This window comes from Manacus vitellinus, unplaced genomic scaffold, assembly GCF_001715985.3.
Source record: "Manacus vitellinus isolate BGI_N305 unplaced genomic scaffold, ASM171598v3 scaffold_30_pilon, whole genome shotgun sequence".
In the NCBI taxonomy this organism is placed as follows: domain Eukaryota; kingdom Metazoa; phylum Chordata; class Aves; order Passeriformes; family Pipridae; genus Manacus; species Manacus vitellinus.
In genome coordinates this window covers 2,328,444-2,341,405 of record NW_021940291.1, presented here as the reverse complement: position 1 = coordinate 2,341,405, position 12,962 = coordinate 2,328,444, and positions in this window count along the sequence as shown.

Below are 12,962 nucleotides of genomic sequence, written 5' to 3'. Positions count from 1 at the left end.
GCCTTCCCCAGGGAGTCTGTCATGCCTGACCCATCTGAAGAGTATGTGTTGCTGCCGATTTTCTGGGACCTGGCAGGGGAGTCTCCAAGGACTTAAACAGCTGAGTTATCTGTCTCTGCTGCACCCTGGCCTGGGTGGCTGCAGAGAGCTTGTGTTCATGGCCAAAGGTAGAGTAATGATCGTATCACAAGCTGGGAGTTGAGTGATGAGTTAAGGAGATGTGTTCCCTCATGCTGTTCCTTTTGTGGGCACTGTCAGAGGAAATGGGGTGGATGATTTAGGAAAATATCCTGGAGCTTGCCTATGACTATGCTGAGGGACAGAGGGCAGATCAGACAGGAGCTGTTTTAGTAGAGTGAAACGGTATTTTGAGTGTGTGTTCTCCTTGTATAGGTAGAGGTAACTTAACTACCTCCAGGAATAACATATGTACTTCCTTGTGTGAACTAAAACGTTGACAAAGTCCAGGCTTATTTACTGAAAGAGGAGAAAGCAGAAGGATTATAAAAAGCAAGGGCATAATTGTTGCTGCTTCTATATGGCCGTACGTGGAGACCTTATTTGAGCTGGACTTTGAGGCACAGTGTACATTGCATGCATGTACATTTTCTTCAAGGCTGTTACACTCTGTTGGAGAGGAAGTGATTTGTCAAGTTTACCCAAGTACTGTATTGCAAACCCCATCCTAAAACTCAGGGTTCATAAGCGGGCTGCTGTATCTACAGAACTATGGTATGTCCAGCAAATGTTCAGTGAGTCGTGTAGCAGAGGAGTATGGGAAGACAGGAAGAAAAAGACTGTAGGAGAGGAATTAAAGATGAAATTTTCCTGTACCCGTGAATGGGGATCCCAAAGTGCTTCCTGCTCAAAGCCTGTTAGAAAAAATCAGAAATATACTTTTGAGCATTCAAGCCACAACAGAGATGAAAAGCACATAGAGTTTAAAAAAAAAAAAAAAGGGCAAGCCCAACTAAATAAAAATACACAGGCAAAAGGGTGCACCCATCGTAGACAGGAAAATCCTATCTTTTGCTTTCTCCTATTATGGGAGCGGTCATTGTTTCTTTTTCTAGTAAAAGAATCCTTTTTTTAAAATGTCTGTGGGAAAGGAGAATAGTCTGAATTGAGTCTTTGAGATGTTGTATTACAGAGAGTCACAGAAAATGTACTATGCAAATGACTATCTGCCTTATTAGATGCCTCAATAGAGTTCATTGTCTCAATATTGCTATTATTGGAGATGGATGGACACTACGTGATTTTACCATCAGGCTGAAAAACTTCAGTGTTACAGTCTCATTGCTAGGGTAATAACAGTGCACTGACTTAAAGGAGAGAATTGAATTAAGGAGAGTGAAAGGTCCATTGCTCTGTCCATTTTAGTTTGTCTTTTGTAGACTGTGCATCATTTTAGGGGTCACAACAGGGGGGTTTGTGCTGCATGGTCTTGGTTTTGTTCTTCTTTCATTGCTAATAAAAAGAAAGCCCTTTAAGGGGAGGAATCCTCTAGCACCTGCTGTGATTTTGCTTGATTTGGAGTTGAAGGAACACTGGTGTTGGTGGATGGTGGTGATGCTGGCACCTTTCTCAGGTGGATGCTGACTCTTTACCACCTTGTGTCCTTGTGGAGGAGGAGCCTGTACTCCTTTGCTCTCTGATGTCAGAAGTTCCTCATAGTACTGCTCTTGTCCTCTGTTAGCTGGCTTCTTACCCATGGGACTGCTTACTGAGTCTCCCCTGACCCCTCACTAGAGCCTAGGGCAAAATCTAAATCCTGAGAGCTGCTGAGGTAAAAATCTGTCGAATGTCCTAGTCTGTGCACTGTCAGTTGCCCTTAAGCCTACTTTTGAGGTCTTGCTTTGGATGTAGTGTGTTGCATTACAAATGGACAAGAAAGCTGTCATTTCAAGCACCTGACCTATGAAAGCAAATTGGTGTTTTGTGGGGTGTGTTGAGTTTTTTGTTTGGGTTGGGGTTTGTTGTTTTGTTTTGGTTTTTTTTTTTTTTTTTTGTATATATAGAGCTTCTCAAATAGACATGGCAGGAACATTGGCTATGAAGTTGTCAGAACAGATGGTCAGCGATACCCGGTATTTTTAGGTTTTATTTTTTCTGGGCATCACTTGATGTGCTGTATCTGACTACATTACAGAATGGGAATTTTCAGATAAAACTTTGGCTCCAGAAGTGTGTGTTTGGTGTTTCTATGGCCCTGTGGCAATAGTAAGGATCCATCATTGAGTGTTGAGCCACACTGCTGTTGTTGATGGTAGGATGCATCTCTGGAGTGATTTTGGTGGTTCTAAACCTAATATTTACTTCATTTGTTTCTTGTGGGGAAGGGGAAAAACCGAGTTTGCCTCTCTTCTATTGTTTGGTTAATATGTGTGAAAGTTAATGAGTAGCTAGAAGCAGCACAGGTAGACTGGAAAACAGGAACCTTACTCAGTGTTTGCTTTTCTTCCTTGTCTTTTCAGTTGTGGAGGGGATGAGGAGGGACTATTATTCATCAAAAAAAGAAGTTCTTTACAGTCCCCAGCATTTCCCCCCAAATAACCAGCTGCCTCCCTTAAGTCCTTAAAAGTAGCACCTGTTATGCAGTACTCTGTAATAGGAATTAATAACCAAGGATTGCAATGTATACACGCTGCATGAGCCACAGAGAAGCTCTCAACATACCACACATACAGAAATAATATTATTCTGAATTTGGAGGCTTTGTTTTGTGTGCTTCATTGTTCTCCTAATTCTGCTACCTCTCCATGTGTCACCTAATGCTTATTTCCAAGGACAGCACAGCTGACCTCATGGCAGACAACTCTGATGTGATAGTGAGAAGCCACTTGGCCAAAACCACAATTCTGTGGTGTGAACTTAAGCGCTGTCCTGCCCTTCTCCTTCATTTCACTAGAGCTGTGGGTGTGCAATGAGCTCTGCAATTGTAGAGCTGGCTAAATGTGCTCCTTACTTTTCCCTAAATATTAAGGAAATTTTAAATATCTAAGTATGTATTTTCCTTACAAATCTTTATGAAATAAAACGTAAATGTCAGAGTAAGACATGCTTCACTCTTATTGTGTCATTCAGCTTGGGGTATGTGCTCTAGCTTTCAGCATTTCAGTGCTGCTTATGAATGTTTAGTGAACTTTACTTCTTTTTGGATATATGAATAAGTCATAAAGCAACAGCTCTTCTGCTTTTCGATTTTTATTTTATTTTTTTTTAATGATACTTTTCTACTGCTGTGACTCCTAACATGATGATTACTGGAAGTTCTTTAAAAAATAAAACCAGCCCCAAAACGTGTGTCCTTCCTCCTGGAGCTTTTGGCACCACTTTGGCCAAGTCAGTGTCTTGATTGCTCTGTGTTTTCAGTTGTGTTGCATGTGGCAGGCACATAACAGGGAAGGGAAAAGTACTGTAGGAAACAGTGAGATACATCTGTAAACCCAAGTCTTTGTAGATTTCAGGAACTGTGTTTATTCCTGATAAATATTTTCAGCTGATTAAAATCAGGGAAAAAAGTCTAACAGTGCAACTTTTAAGTTCTGTTTATGCTAAGCTCAGTGAATGCAGGGCTAACTTGTATCTTCCTTCTATCAATAGAGAGAATTTAAGAGTATGTTGGAAGAAAGATTACAGTAGTACAATTTGTTTGGCATGTACAGCAACAGAAATTCTGCTTTTCTCCTGCTCATCAGAAAAGTTTAGTGTACAAGATAGTGTACTGTTTTGCACTGAGCTATCTGTCTAATCTTTAAATGCATGTGTGGCCTTTTGAGTTGCTTGAATATGTTTTGGGATTATACATAACGAGGTTTTATTATATGCAAAAAGCACACCTCGACAGTGGTTCTGCCACTGCATTTGTTTTGAACATTGTGACTTTTGTGCAACCTCTCTTTTTCTTGTATGACTTCTTTATATTTTTTTCATTCACTTTATTGAAACGATAAGGAAAATATTCTCACTGTGTCACTAAAGAAAGCATATTATGTAATTTTTGACTGGCTGCGTAGAGTTCAGTTACTGTTTCACAAAATGGCACTCAAAGCTGTGAAGAGCTCCAGGGTCATTATTTACCCCACCCTCTTTTTTTGATTCCCCCCTTTGTCTCAGAAGGGCTTTAGTCACTTACTCTGTTCTTCCTCTTAGAATTTTTATTTTATTTTCAACATCACCACTTGCACCAGGTGAAATTTTCTCCCTTTCTCATGGAACACGGAAGGTCTGGTTGTCTGTTGAAGTGAACCCTTTTGCTGTTTGGTTGTTGATGATGGGAAGTGGAGTTACAGCCTGTGACTTACCTTTTCTGACATCTCACTTGCCTGTTCCCTTTCTATGCCAAAGGAAATGAGATTTTTTTTCTTTTTGGTGCTGCTGGTTTTGCATTTCTGCGTATGACTTAATTTTCTCTTTTTGCAAAGTTGGGTTTTTTTAAGTCTTAACTTTGGTCCGTTGAATCAGCAACTTTGAGTCTCCTTACTAAAAAACTTCTAAAACAGGAAAGAGTAAGTTACCTCACTTGGTCATTCCTACTTTTTGTACCCTCCACATGTGGCAAAAAAGGTGCTGAGTCTTTATATATTAATGAAGTATTTATATCTGGTGAATGCTGTAGATTCATCTTTCAAAAAATGTGTTGTGGCAAGTAGAACTAATGTTTTGCACTGGGGGAAAGGGAGAAATCCTTTGCAATTGCCAACTACTTTAAAGACCCTCCTGTGTTGCTGTGGTTAGGTTCAAAGGGCAATGGGCAGGATCCGTTTTTGCCAGACACAGCAGACTTCTCAGCAGAATGATGCCCTGGTTGCTGTTTCTAGGTGTTACTGAAGTGCAAATATATGTAATTTGCATGAAGAGGCAAAATAAAGGGTGCTAAATTTCCTCCTGCTTTCTTCAAGTTCTGCTATTTCAAGCTGCTGTATTTGTCTTCTCTGCTAATATTGCACAGAGGAAGGAGAGAAGTTTATTTAAAAACAAGTATTTCATAGCAGTTAATTCTTGTGGTATTTATAGTAATTACTAGAAGAACACATGGTACCTTTTCTGTTGTGAATAAAAACTGTACTAAATTTTACTAAGGAGTAGTGGAGGTTATCTAATGAAATATTTTGCATCGAGGCTCCCAGCTGGTTCATTCATTTCATTATTGGTGCTGGCTGAAAGATGATTTGTTCCTGCTCTGTGAGGATAATCCCTCTGCAAGTGCCTTGTGCATCTCAGTAATGACAATGATAAACTAGCGTGCCTGGAATAGAGAGTGCTTTTGAAAAGAGTCTTTCTAAAAGAATGTTCTCATGTCCAGAAATGCACACTGTTAAGGCAAAAGGACCTTATGATTTTTAAAGGAGTCACTTGCCTGTCTCGTGTCTTTCGACTGGTTTAGATGGGAAAAAGGTAGGAATGAGTGGCAGGGAATGAGTGGATTTTGAGATTCCTGGTCAGTAAAGAACATGTCTTCGTTTTGTAGGCCACCAATAGAGCTTTCACTGGACAGAATGATAGGCAGATTACTCTGTTTACTTGTTTTACCTCACTGAAATATTTGTCACACCTGTGAAATGTCTGTTGTTGGTGGAAGGTGAACAGTTTCCTGCCTCAAATGCCATTGAGATGGATAAGTGTTAGAACTTTTATGCTTGCAGGAGGGTGAGGCTTTATGAAACATCTGAGCCAATCTAAGGACCATCTACTTCCCTGCTGTCATCCAGTGACGTGAGCTGCTCCCTTTCACTCTGCTGGCCCATGTCTGACCCCATGCTGGGCTGGGTGAGATAGCTAAATTAGCAGAAAGTTATTCCCATTATTCTGGAAGAGAAATTCTCTGCCAAATGAGCTGCTTAAACAAATTCACTGTGCAGTCAGGTGAGTGACTGTGGCTCATTAAGGGCAGCCTAAGGAGGGGAGGCATGGCTTGCACCTTTCAGCCACAACCAAACTTTGGTAGGGTCAGCTACGTTCTGCAACAGCAGTAGTAAAAGTTATAGTCATAGTATTTTAGTTTCTTATGCAGTGTCATATCATCCATCTCTGTAAACCTGGAATCAAATGCCAGTTTCAGAGCTAAATGCCTGAACCATTTTACCAGAGCAAATCAAAGCCCAGTGTGATAGTAATGGCAATATGCTTGTGATTGAGTTTGTTTCAGAGTTCAATCTTTTTCTTAAAGCTGCAAAGAATAGGAGCTCTTCCAAGCATAAAAATCAGTTTTCTTTTTTAAAATAATTTCTGAACCTGTTTTTTTCAAGAAAAATTGAATCAGTGTGGTGGCAATGTTGCACGCCTCTGTAGCAGAAGCAAGTTATTTCATATCAGCCAAAACAAAATGAACTTACCAGCTTTTTCTGGAGACTTGTCTGCTACTAGCTGTGGGATATGAGAAAGAAAGTATTAGTATATGTTTGTACCTTGCTGAACCTGAGATTAGCGACAAAGGTTAATTTATTAATTACTTAGGAATAACTGTCTTTTAATAAAAATACGTAGTATAATATAGACACTGTAGTCTTACCTTATTCCAGTATTTATGCCACTTTTAAGACGAGTCTGTCCACACTAATTTGAGTTGTTATTGCTTATTAACACCATGTGAGGGTAAAACACCTACTTTGCTAAAGATCTCCTGTAATTTTTCTGATGCTTTCAATAGGTGCAGTTGGTCTTCGTTGTTTATTTCAGCATGAGCCTAAAAAATCCACATGTTCAGGTACACTAAAATAGTTTGAATATTTGCCTGTCAATGCATTTTCTTTTGGAGTAGATGCAGGTGATTATGCTAACACTAATTAAGCTGTGGAATCATTAACATTGTGGTGTGATAGATTATCCAGTCTTTGGCACTTCTAAATCAAGCAGTTTTTACCTTGAACTGATAATGTAGCTAAACTCCAAGCCATATGGAGATTTTGGAAGAAACTTGCAGAAGGAATTGGGCCTTGGACCCTAAGGCATGGTTAGATCTGTGACTTGCAGTGTTCCACCTATAATGAAGCATTTTGGTGATTTGCAGCAGAGTGCTGCAGCTTTGAGCAGGTTAAGTTTTTTCTTCAGTTGCCTTGTGTCCTGTCTGCCTACCAAAAGTTGGAAGGACTGGGATCCTCCAGTATCTTCTGTGCACTTTCCTTTCTTCTTGCTGTTAGAAATTGCTGACTGGTTACTTAGAGTTCATGCAGAGGTCAAAACATGGGAATCTACTGGCAAATATTTTTTCTTCCTCCTCCAGTTTACATTAGGGAATTAATTTTTGTTTCTTTGTTGTTTATTTTAGCTAAAGGCTCTTATCTGTTTCCCCAAACACATTTTGTTGCATTTGAGGCTTAATACTCATATTGTCTGAGGTATTTATTACACATTTTAACAAAAAAGGTGATTTTTAGATTTTTCTTGGAGTCATGCTGGCAAGGAATTTCTTCTGGTTAGAAGGTTGAGTTAAAAGCCTACTAGTTTTTACCAGGAAAAGCTATGAAGCAGGCTGAAGTCCTCTTTACAGCTCTGACAGTTTTAAGCTACTGTTGCCAGATGTTTTCACTTGTAAATGTTAACGTCCATATGTGCCCACTCCACCTTTCTTTTGTGTTTATTTGTACCGATGAAGAAGTTCTCAGTGAAAACAGTGATGTCAAAATAGATAGACATACCGTCAACTTTATTCAGTGTAATTTTTGTACCTTTGAATTTTTCCTTTTTGCCTCCATTTGCAATAAGAAACTAATAAATTTTTGAACACAAGTGGTAGGAAAAGCCCATTATGGTTTTTGGGTCTTGGTTCGGTGGCAGATGGTTAAAGAGGGATATTAGGTGAGGTGAACCTGGGGCTCTTTTTGTGGCGTAGTTTCCTCTCTTTGGCTTTTGTTGCAGGTTGCTCCTGAGCTGGGTTTTATGTTTGGCTACATGGGTCAGAGGAGCCAGGCAGAGGGGATTCTCCTAAGGATTCAAAAAGTCCTTTGACAAAATTTGTCCTGGTAATTTATTTCCTGCTTTGCCTGGCAGGGGCTGGGTTGGTAGCTGGGCTCAGTAGTGTTTCAGACTCCTACAGTGAAACTTGCCACTTCTCAGTCTGCCCATGTGCTGCACCTGAAAAAGAGCACCAAAGGAGCAGAGCAGGGCTTTGCAAGGGACATCATGTAGGTAGGCAGGAATTTGGACCTGGCTGCTGGACCACCAGACTGTTTGCACTGACAGCAGTTGCAGGGGTGTTCTGTGTAATCAGGAATGGGAGGAAAGCTTGCCCCTTGTCTGTAGTCTCCTACAGAGAGAGAGGCTTGCTTCATTCACACAGAGCAGGCTTCAGAATGCAGACTTGATCCTTTTAGAACGGATCAAAATAATAATCACAGATTGGAGTGAGAAGAACAAAGCTAAACAAAAGTTCTTTTCTCCCATTGTCACTTGGCACCTCTTCCTGGTCTAAGTGCACAGCCAAAGCATTAGTATTGAGCTGATGCAGAGAAGTACTGTGTACAGTTGTTCATAATATAAGCAAGCCTTCTTGTATACAGTTGGATGTAGGTCACCTGTTTTCGGCTATTTGAGGTGTTGTTGATCATATTTTATTTGAGTTTCCACCTGGAAAAAAAGTAATTGGAGAATAAATGTAGTCTGTGCACCATTTCTCTTAGGCTTCTGAAGTAAAATAGAAATTGTAAAAAGCAGCAAAACACTCTCTTCTAAATATACACAGATGAAATGTTTTGATGTAGGCAAGTTTACATACAAATCTAATGATGGAGATCTCAGTCACACAAACGTTTGTATGTTTACCCACAACCAGCAAACAGCAAACACAGTTCCCAGCTCTGTTGCAGCTCTTTCCTTATCAAACTCCTCATCTTGTTTGCTATTGCTTTACGGTGCTTTGGGAAGAAAGAGATGGCTTGGCATTCCTTTGTGTTTTGGGAATTCTTGTGCTAAAACTAGGGGTGTTCTGTTCTGGGTTGTCTGTGTCACCCACACCCTAACCCCCACCCCCCTCCCCTCCTCTGTCATTGCTGCTCTTAAAATCAGAATTATTTTGCAACTGCTGAGCTACCGTCACCACTCCGCAGGAGAGACAATGAAAAAGGCAGGAATGTGTCTAATGACCCATGAAATCAGTAATCCTTGTAAGCAGTTGGTTGGGAAAATAAGTCACATGTCTTTCTTTTGGATGTCTAGGGTGTTTCAGAAAACATGCAATAGGAGAAAGTCTGTCAAAAGAGTACTTGCTGACCGTTGTGTGTGCATCAGAACCTGAGCAGCTGATCCAAGAAAACGTTTGGGAGCTGCTGTCAGATTTGTTCTTCAGATATGGTGTCTGCAGGCTTGCAGGAAGTCCCCACAACATTCAGCGATTAGCCTTCAGCTTTTTCATTAACGTGAAGTTTTTCTTCAGTGAGAAAGTTTTTCCAAAGGTTATATGTTCAGGAAAGTGCTGCAAGCTCAGTAATAGTTTCACAACTGGTGTTTTGCCTGGCTTTCTTGCTGATCATGGAGATTGTCAGGAAAAAAAAGGAAAATGTTTAAAGTGCTGCTCCTGATGTCATTCATTTCCATAACTTGTCAAGGTATAAAGGCTTATTGATTTGTGGTTGCTGATTAGAGTGAACAAATGAGTTTTAAGTTGTTAAATTGTAAGGTCAGAGCAATTAATATAGATAGATGCATTTTCAGAGGCTTTTTTCATTTTTGCAAAGATAACAAGTTTTGCCTGTTTCTGTACCAGCAGTGATAGACATCTTGCTTAAATAAACTGAAATAAAATACAATGAAGCCTTTAAAAACAAAGCATGGAAGGAAGGGGCAGCAATTTATTGGCTTATTGTGTTGATGACATGCTAAATACACAAGCAGAGAGTGCACAGTTTGAGAGGGCTTAGCTCAGGATCTAGTTCAAAATCTTTTCATTAGTGTGTTATGCTGTCCTTAACAAAAAAGAATTCTTATGCCTGGAGACTATTTTGGAGACCTTAGTGCTAAGAACCAAACTTTATCTGGTTAAACCCTATTGAAACTGAAAGCTGTTAAAATAGCAGTAGGTGGGTTTAATGCGATGTTAACTGAAATCACTTTGCATAAAGATCTCTCTGGCTTCAGTATGTGGCCATGGTCAACAGGTCAGTTAAATATATTTTTACTTAAGTCATAGCTACTCTGCTTATTTTGAGTAATCTCTTCTTCCTGCAGCAGAACTATATTTCTTCATGTAATTTCTTGCAAGTTATGCTTCTGTAGGCAAGGAGATGAGAAGCGTTCCTAATAGCAGCCCTGTGGAACTGTTAAGTGATTTCAAATTGCAGATCTACAGTAATTAATTAAAAACCAAAACAAAACAGAAAACCATAACCCAGTGAGGTTGAACAGTGACACTGGCAACTTGTCTTGCAAACTCTGCAAATTTGATGTACAAGTCATCAAGACGCAATAAAGTAAAACTGTTGCACCATTTGTAGCAGCCTTAAAGAACTTTATACTCAGAGCTATGTAATAAGTCCTGTATCTTTTTTATCACAGGGAGATGTTTTTCTTTCACTATGAGACTTTGCTGTGCTATGTTTCAAATAGTATGTGTATTCTAAAGCTTTATGTGCTAAATGCAGGCTTCAAAACTTTTTTAGATTTCAAAACTGAAAATCGTTTAATTTAGTCTGTTGCAAAAAGCCACAAAATTAACAGAGCAAATAAAGAGGAAATAGTGTTGACAGATTCCTCTTCCTTACCAAGATTATTAAAAATACTGGCTTGTAAAAAGGTCTGTGAGAAATGGTTATAACATGCAACAAGAGAACTTCTGAAAGAAAATCTTCCTGTGTCCTCTTGGTTGTTTTGTGAAGCTGGTCAGGGACTGAATAGAAAACACTTCTACAGTAAGCCCTAAATTATAAGGGATATTAATTGTATTAAAGAATATAGATTTTAGGAAAGGGAAAACAGAAGCAATACTTGAATATGACTAAACCCAGAGTCCCAAAATTTCAGACAGTTTATTCCTGGTGCAGTCTTCTACATGCAACTGTTTTCATTTTAACTGTTTTTTTTTTCTTTTTTTAATAATGAAATCATGCCTAACATTTTCAGAATTCTGTGGGCCAAATCCTGGCTACCTGCTGTGCCCGATTCCTTACTCAGTGCAACAGAAACTTTGCTCATTCCCATTCATCAGTTTGCTAAAAAACTGCCTGTATGTGTTCAGCACTGCAGTTACTGTCTCTGTTCCTTTGGTTCTCAGACATCATGAGGAGGATGAAATGTTTCTAGTGTGTAGTACTTTCAGCTGTGTTGTTTTTTTTTTATTACTATCATGTTCCTTTGCCCCTTGCTCAGAGGGATAACGTGTACTTGGATCCCAGTGGATCAGAGTTGCTTTAAGGCAGGCTGTTACTTTAAGCCAGACTTCTTATTTCTGCTCTCCAAAGTTGTAACCCTTGAAACTACAGGCTGTGTGATACTAGGCTGTATACTGAATATGAGGATCAGAGATGTCCTTTGCAGAAAGATTCCAGAAAAGACCAGTTTTAAGTGCCTTCCACTCTGACTTGTCCCTGAGAAAAGCAAACCTCCATTAACAGCTCCTTTTGTTCCTGTAGCAGAAATGCAGCAGGGAGCTTTAGGGTAATTTTCAACCATTTTTTGAGAAATATGCACAGTGAATGGCTTTGGTGCCTGGTCCAGTCCGGGCATAGATGTGGTTTTTCAAGGGGTGATGTTTGCAGCAGTGTGCAACTGAATAAGTGTACGCTTCTGTATCTTGTAGCATTTGTTGAGAGTTGCAGTTTGACCCAGTGGTCATCTTGTGAGCATAAGTTAGGACTTATGTCTCCTTTTACCTGTAAAATGATGGGATGACTTTAAAAAAAAAAGCACCTTTATCTGCTGAATCCAAGCTTGACTTGGATTTGACTGTGTGGGAATCAAAGCTCCCGTCTGCCCCCCCCAGCCACCCTTTGTAGCTCTCCCCAGTTCAGAGCTGCTTCTGGCCAACTTCAAAGAATTTTCTTCAAAGGCTTTCAGCAGACACAGAACAGCCAGGCTGAGGTTGTAGTTTCCAGCTTTGACAGAGTTAGCAAAGTCTCAGCTTCTCGAGGAGTCCTGTTCTCTTTTTCCTGTTGTTCACTCAACGCACAACAAAATGCAAACTGCTTTTATGGGGAGCATTCACCACTTAAACTGTGCAGCAAGAGGGGAAAGTGCTAGTGAAAGGTACATATATCCACCTCTGGCAGAACAAAGGAACTTAAAATTCAGCTGTGGAGAGGGATTCCATATTAGTTCTCCATATCCCCTGAACACAGAATTGTCTTTATAACTGAAGTGCAAGGTTTAATCCTGCCCTTAAGGGATTTATTTTTCTTTTTTTAGCAATCTTATTACAACTCTTCTGACTCTTCTTAGTTCCACGAAGATCTGGTTCCTCTCCTCAGCTTCCTCTGAGATCTTACTTCTCAGCAACTTCCTATAACTATTATAAAAATTTGCTTAACAGAAATAGTGTGCATTGCTTGGAAATTTGCCTTCTGTTTTATTTGGCAATGTGGGACCTTCTGGGTGTCAAGTGTCCAGTTACATGAGAGGACACTGCAGCTCCTGCTGATGCAATTGCTCTGGAAATCTCGAGCAATCTGGAGGCTGGGACAGCCACATCCTTTTTGGGTTGGGGTGAACTCCTCTGCAGCTGGCTGGGACCTTGGTCGTGCAAGATGTGCTCTGTGCATTTTCCTGCCTTAATATCCTGAAACTCTTGTGTATATCTTTTTTGGGGGGGACCCCTTCCCCTTCCAAACCCCAGAGTATATGTTCTGTTAGCCACTATTCTTGACTAAAAGCTGTCATGGCTTCAGGAGGAGCCAGATAACAGTGGGACTGGGAGAGCTGCTGAAAAGTTTCTGCCCATGAAAACTAAAAGGGGGAAGGGGGAAAGGACCCAATGCAGCATTTTGTGTGAGGTACTTGGTGTTCTTCAAAAGTAGATACAGAAATATGTCAAG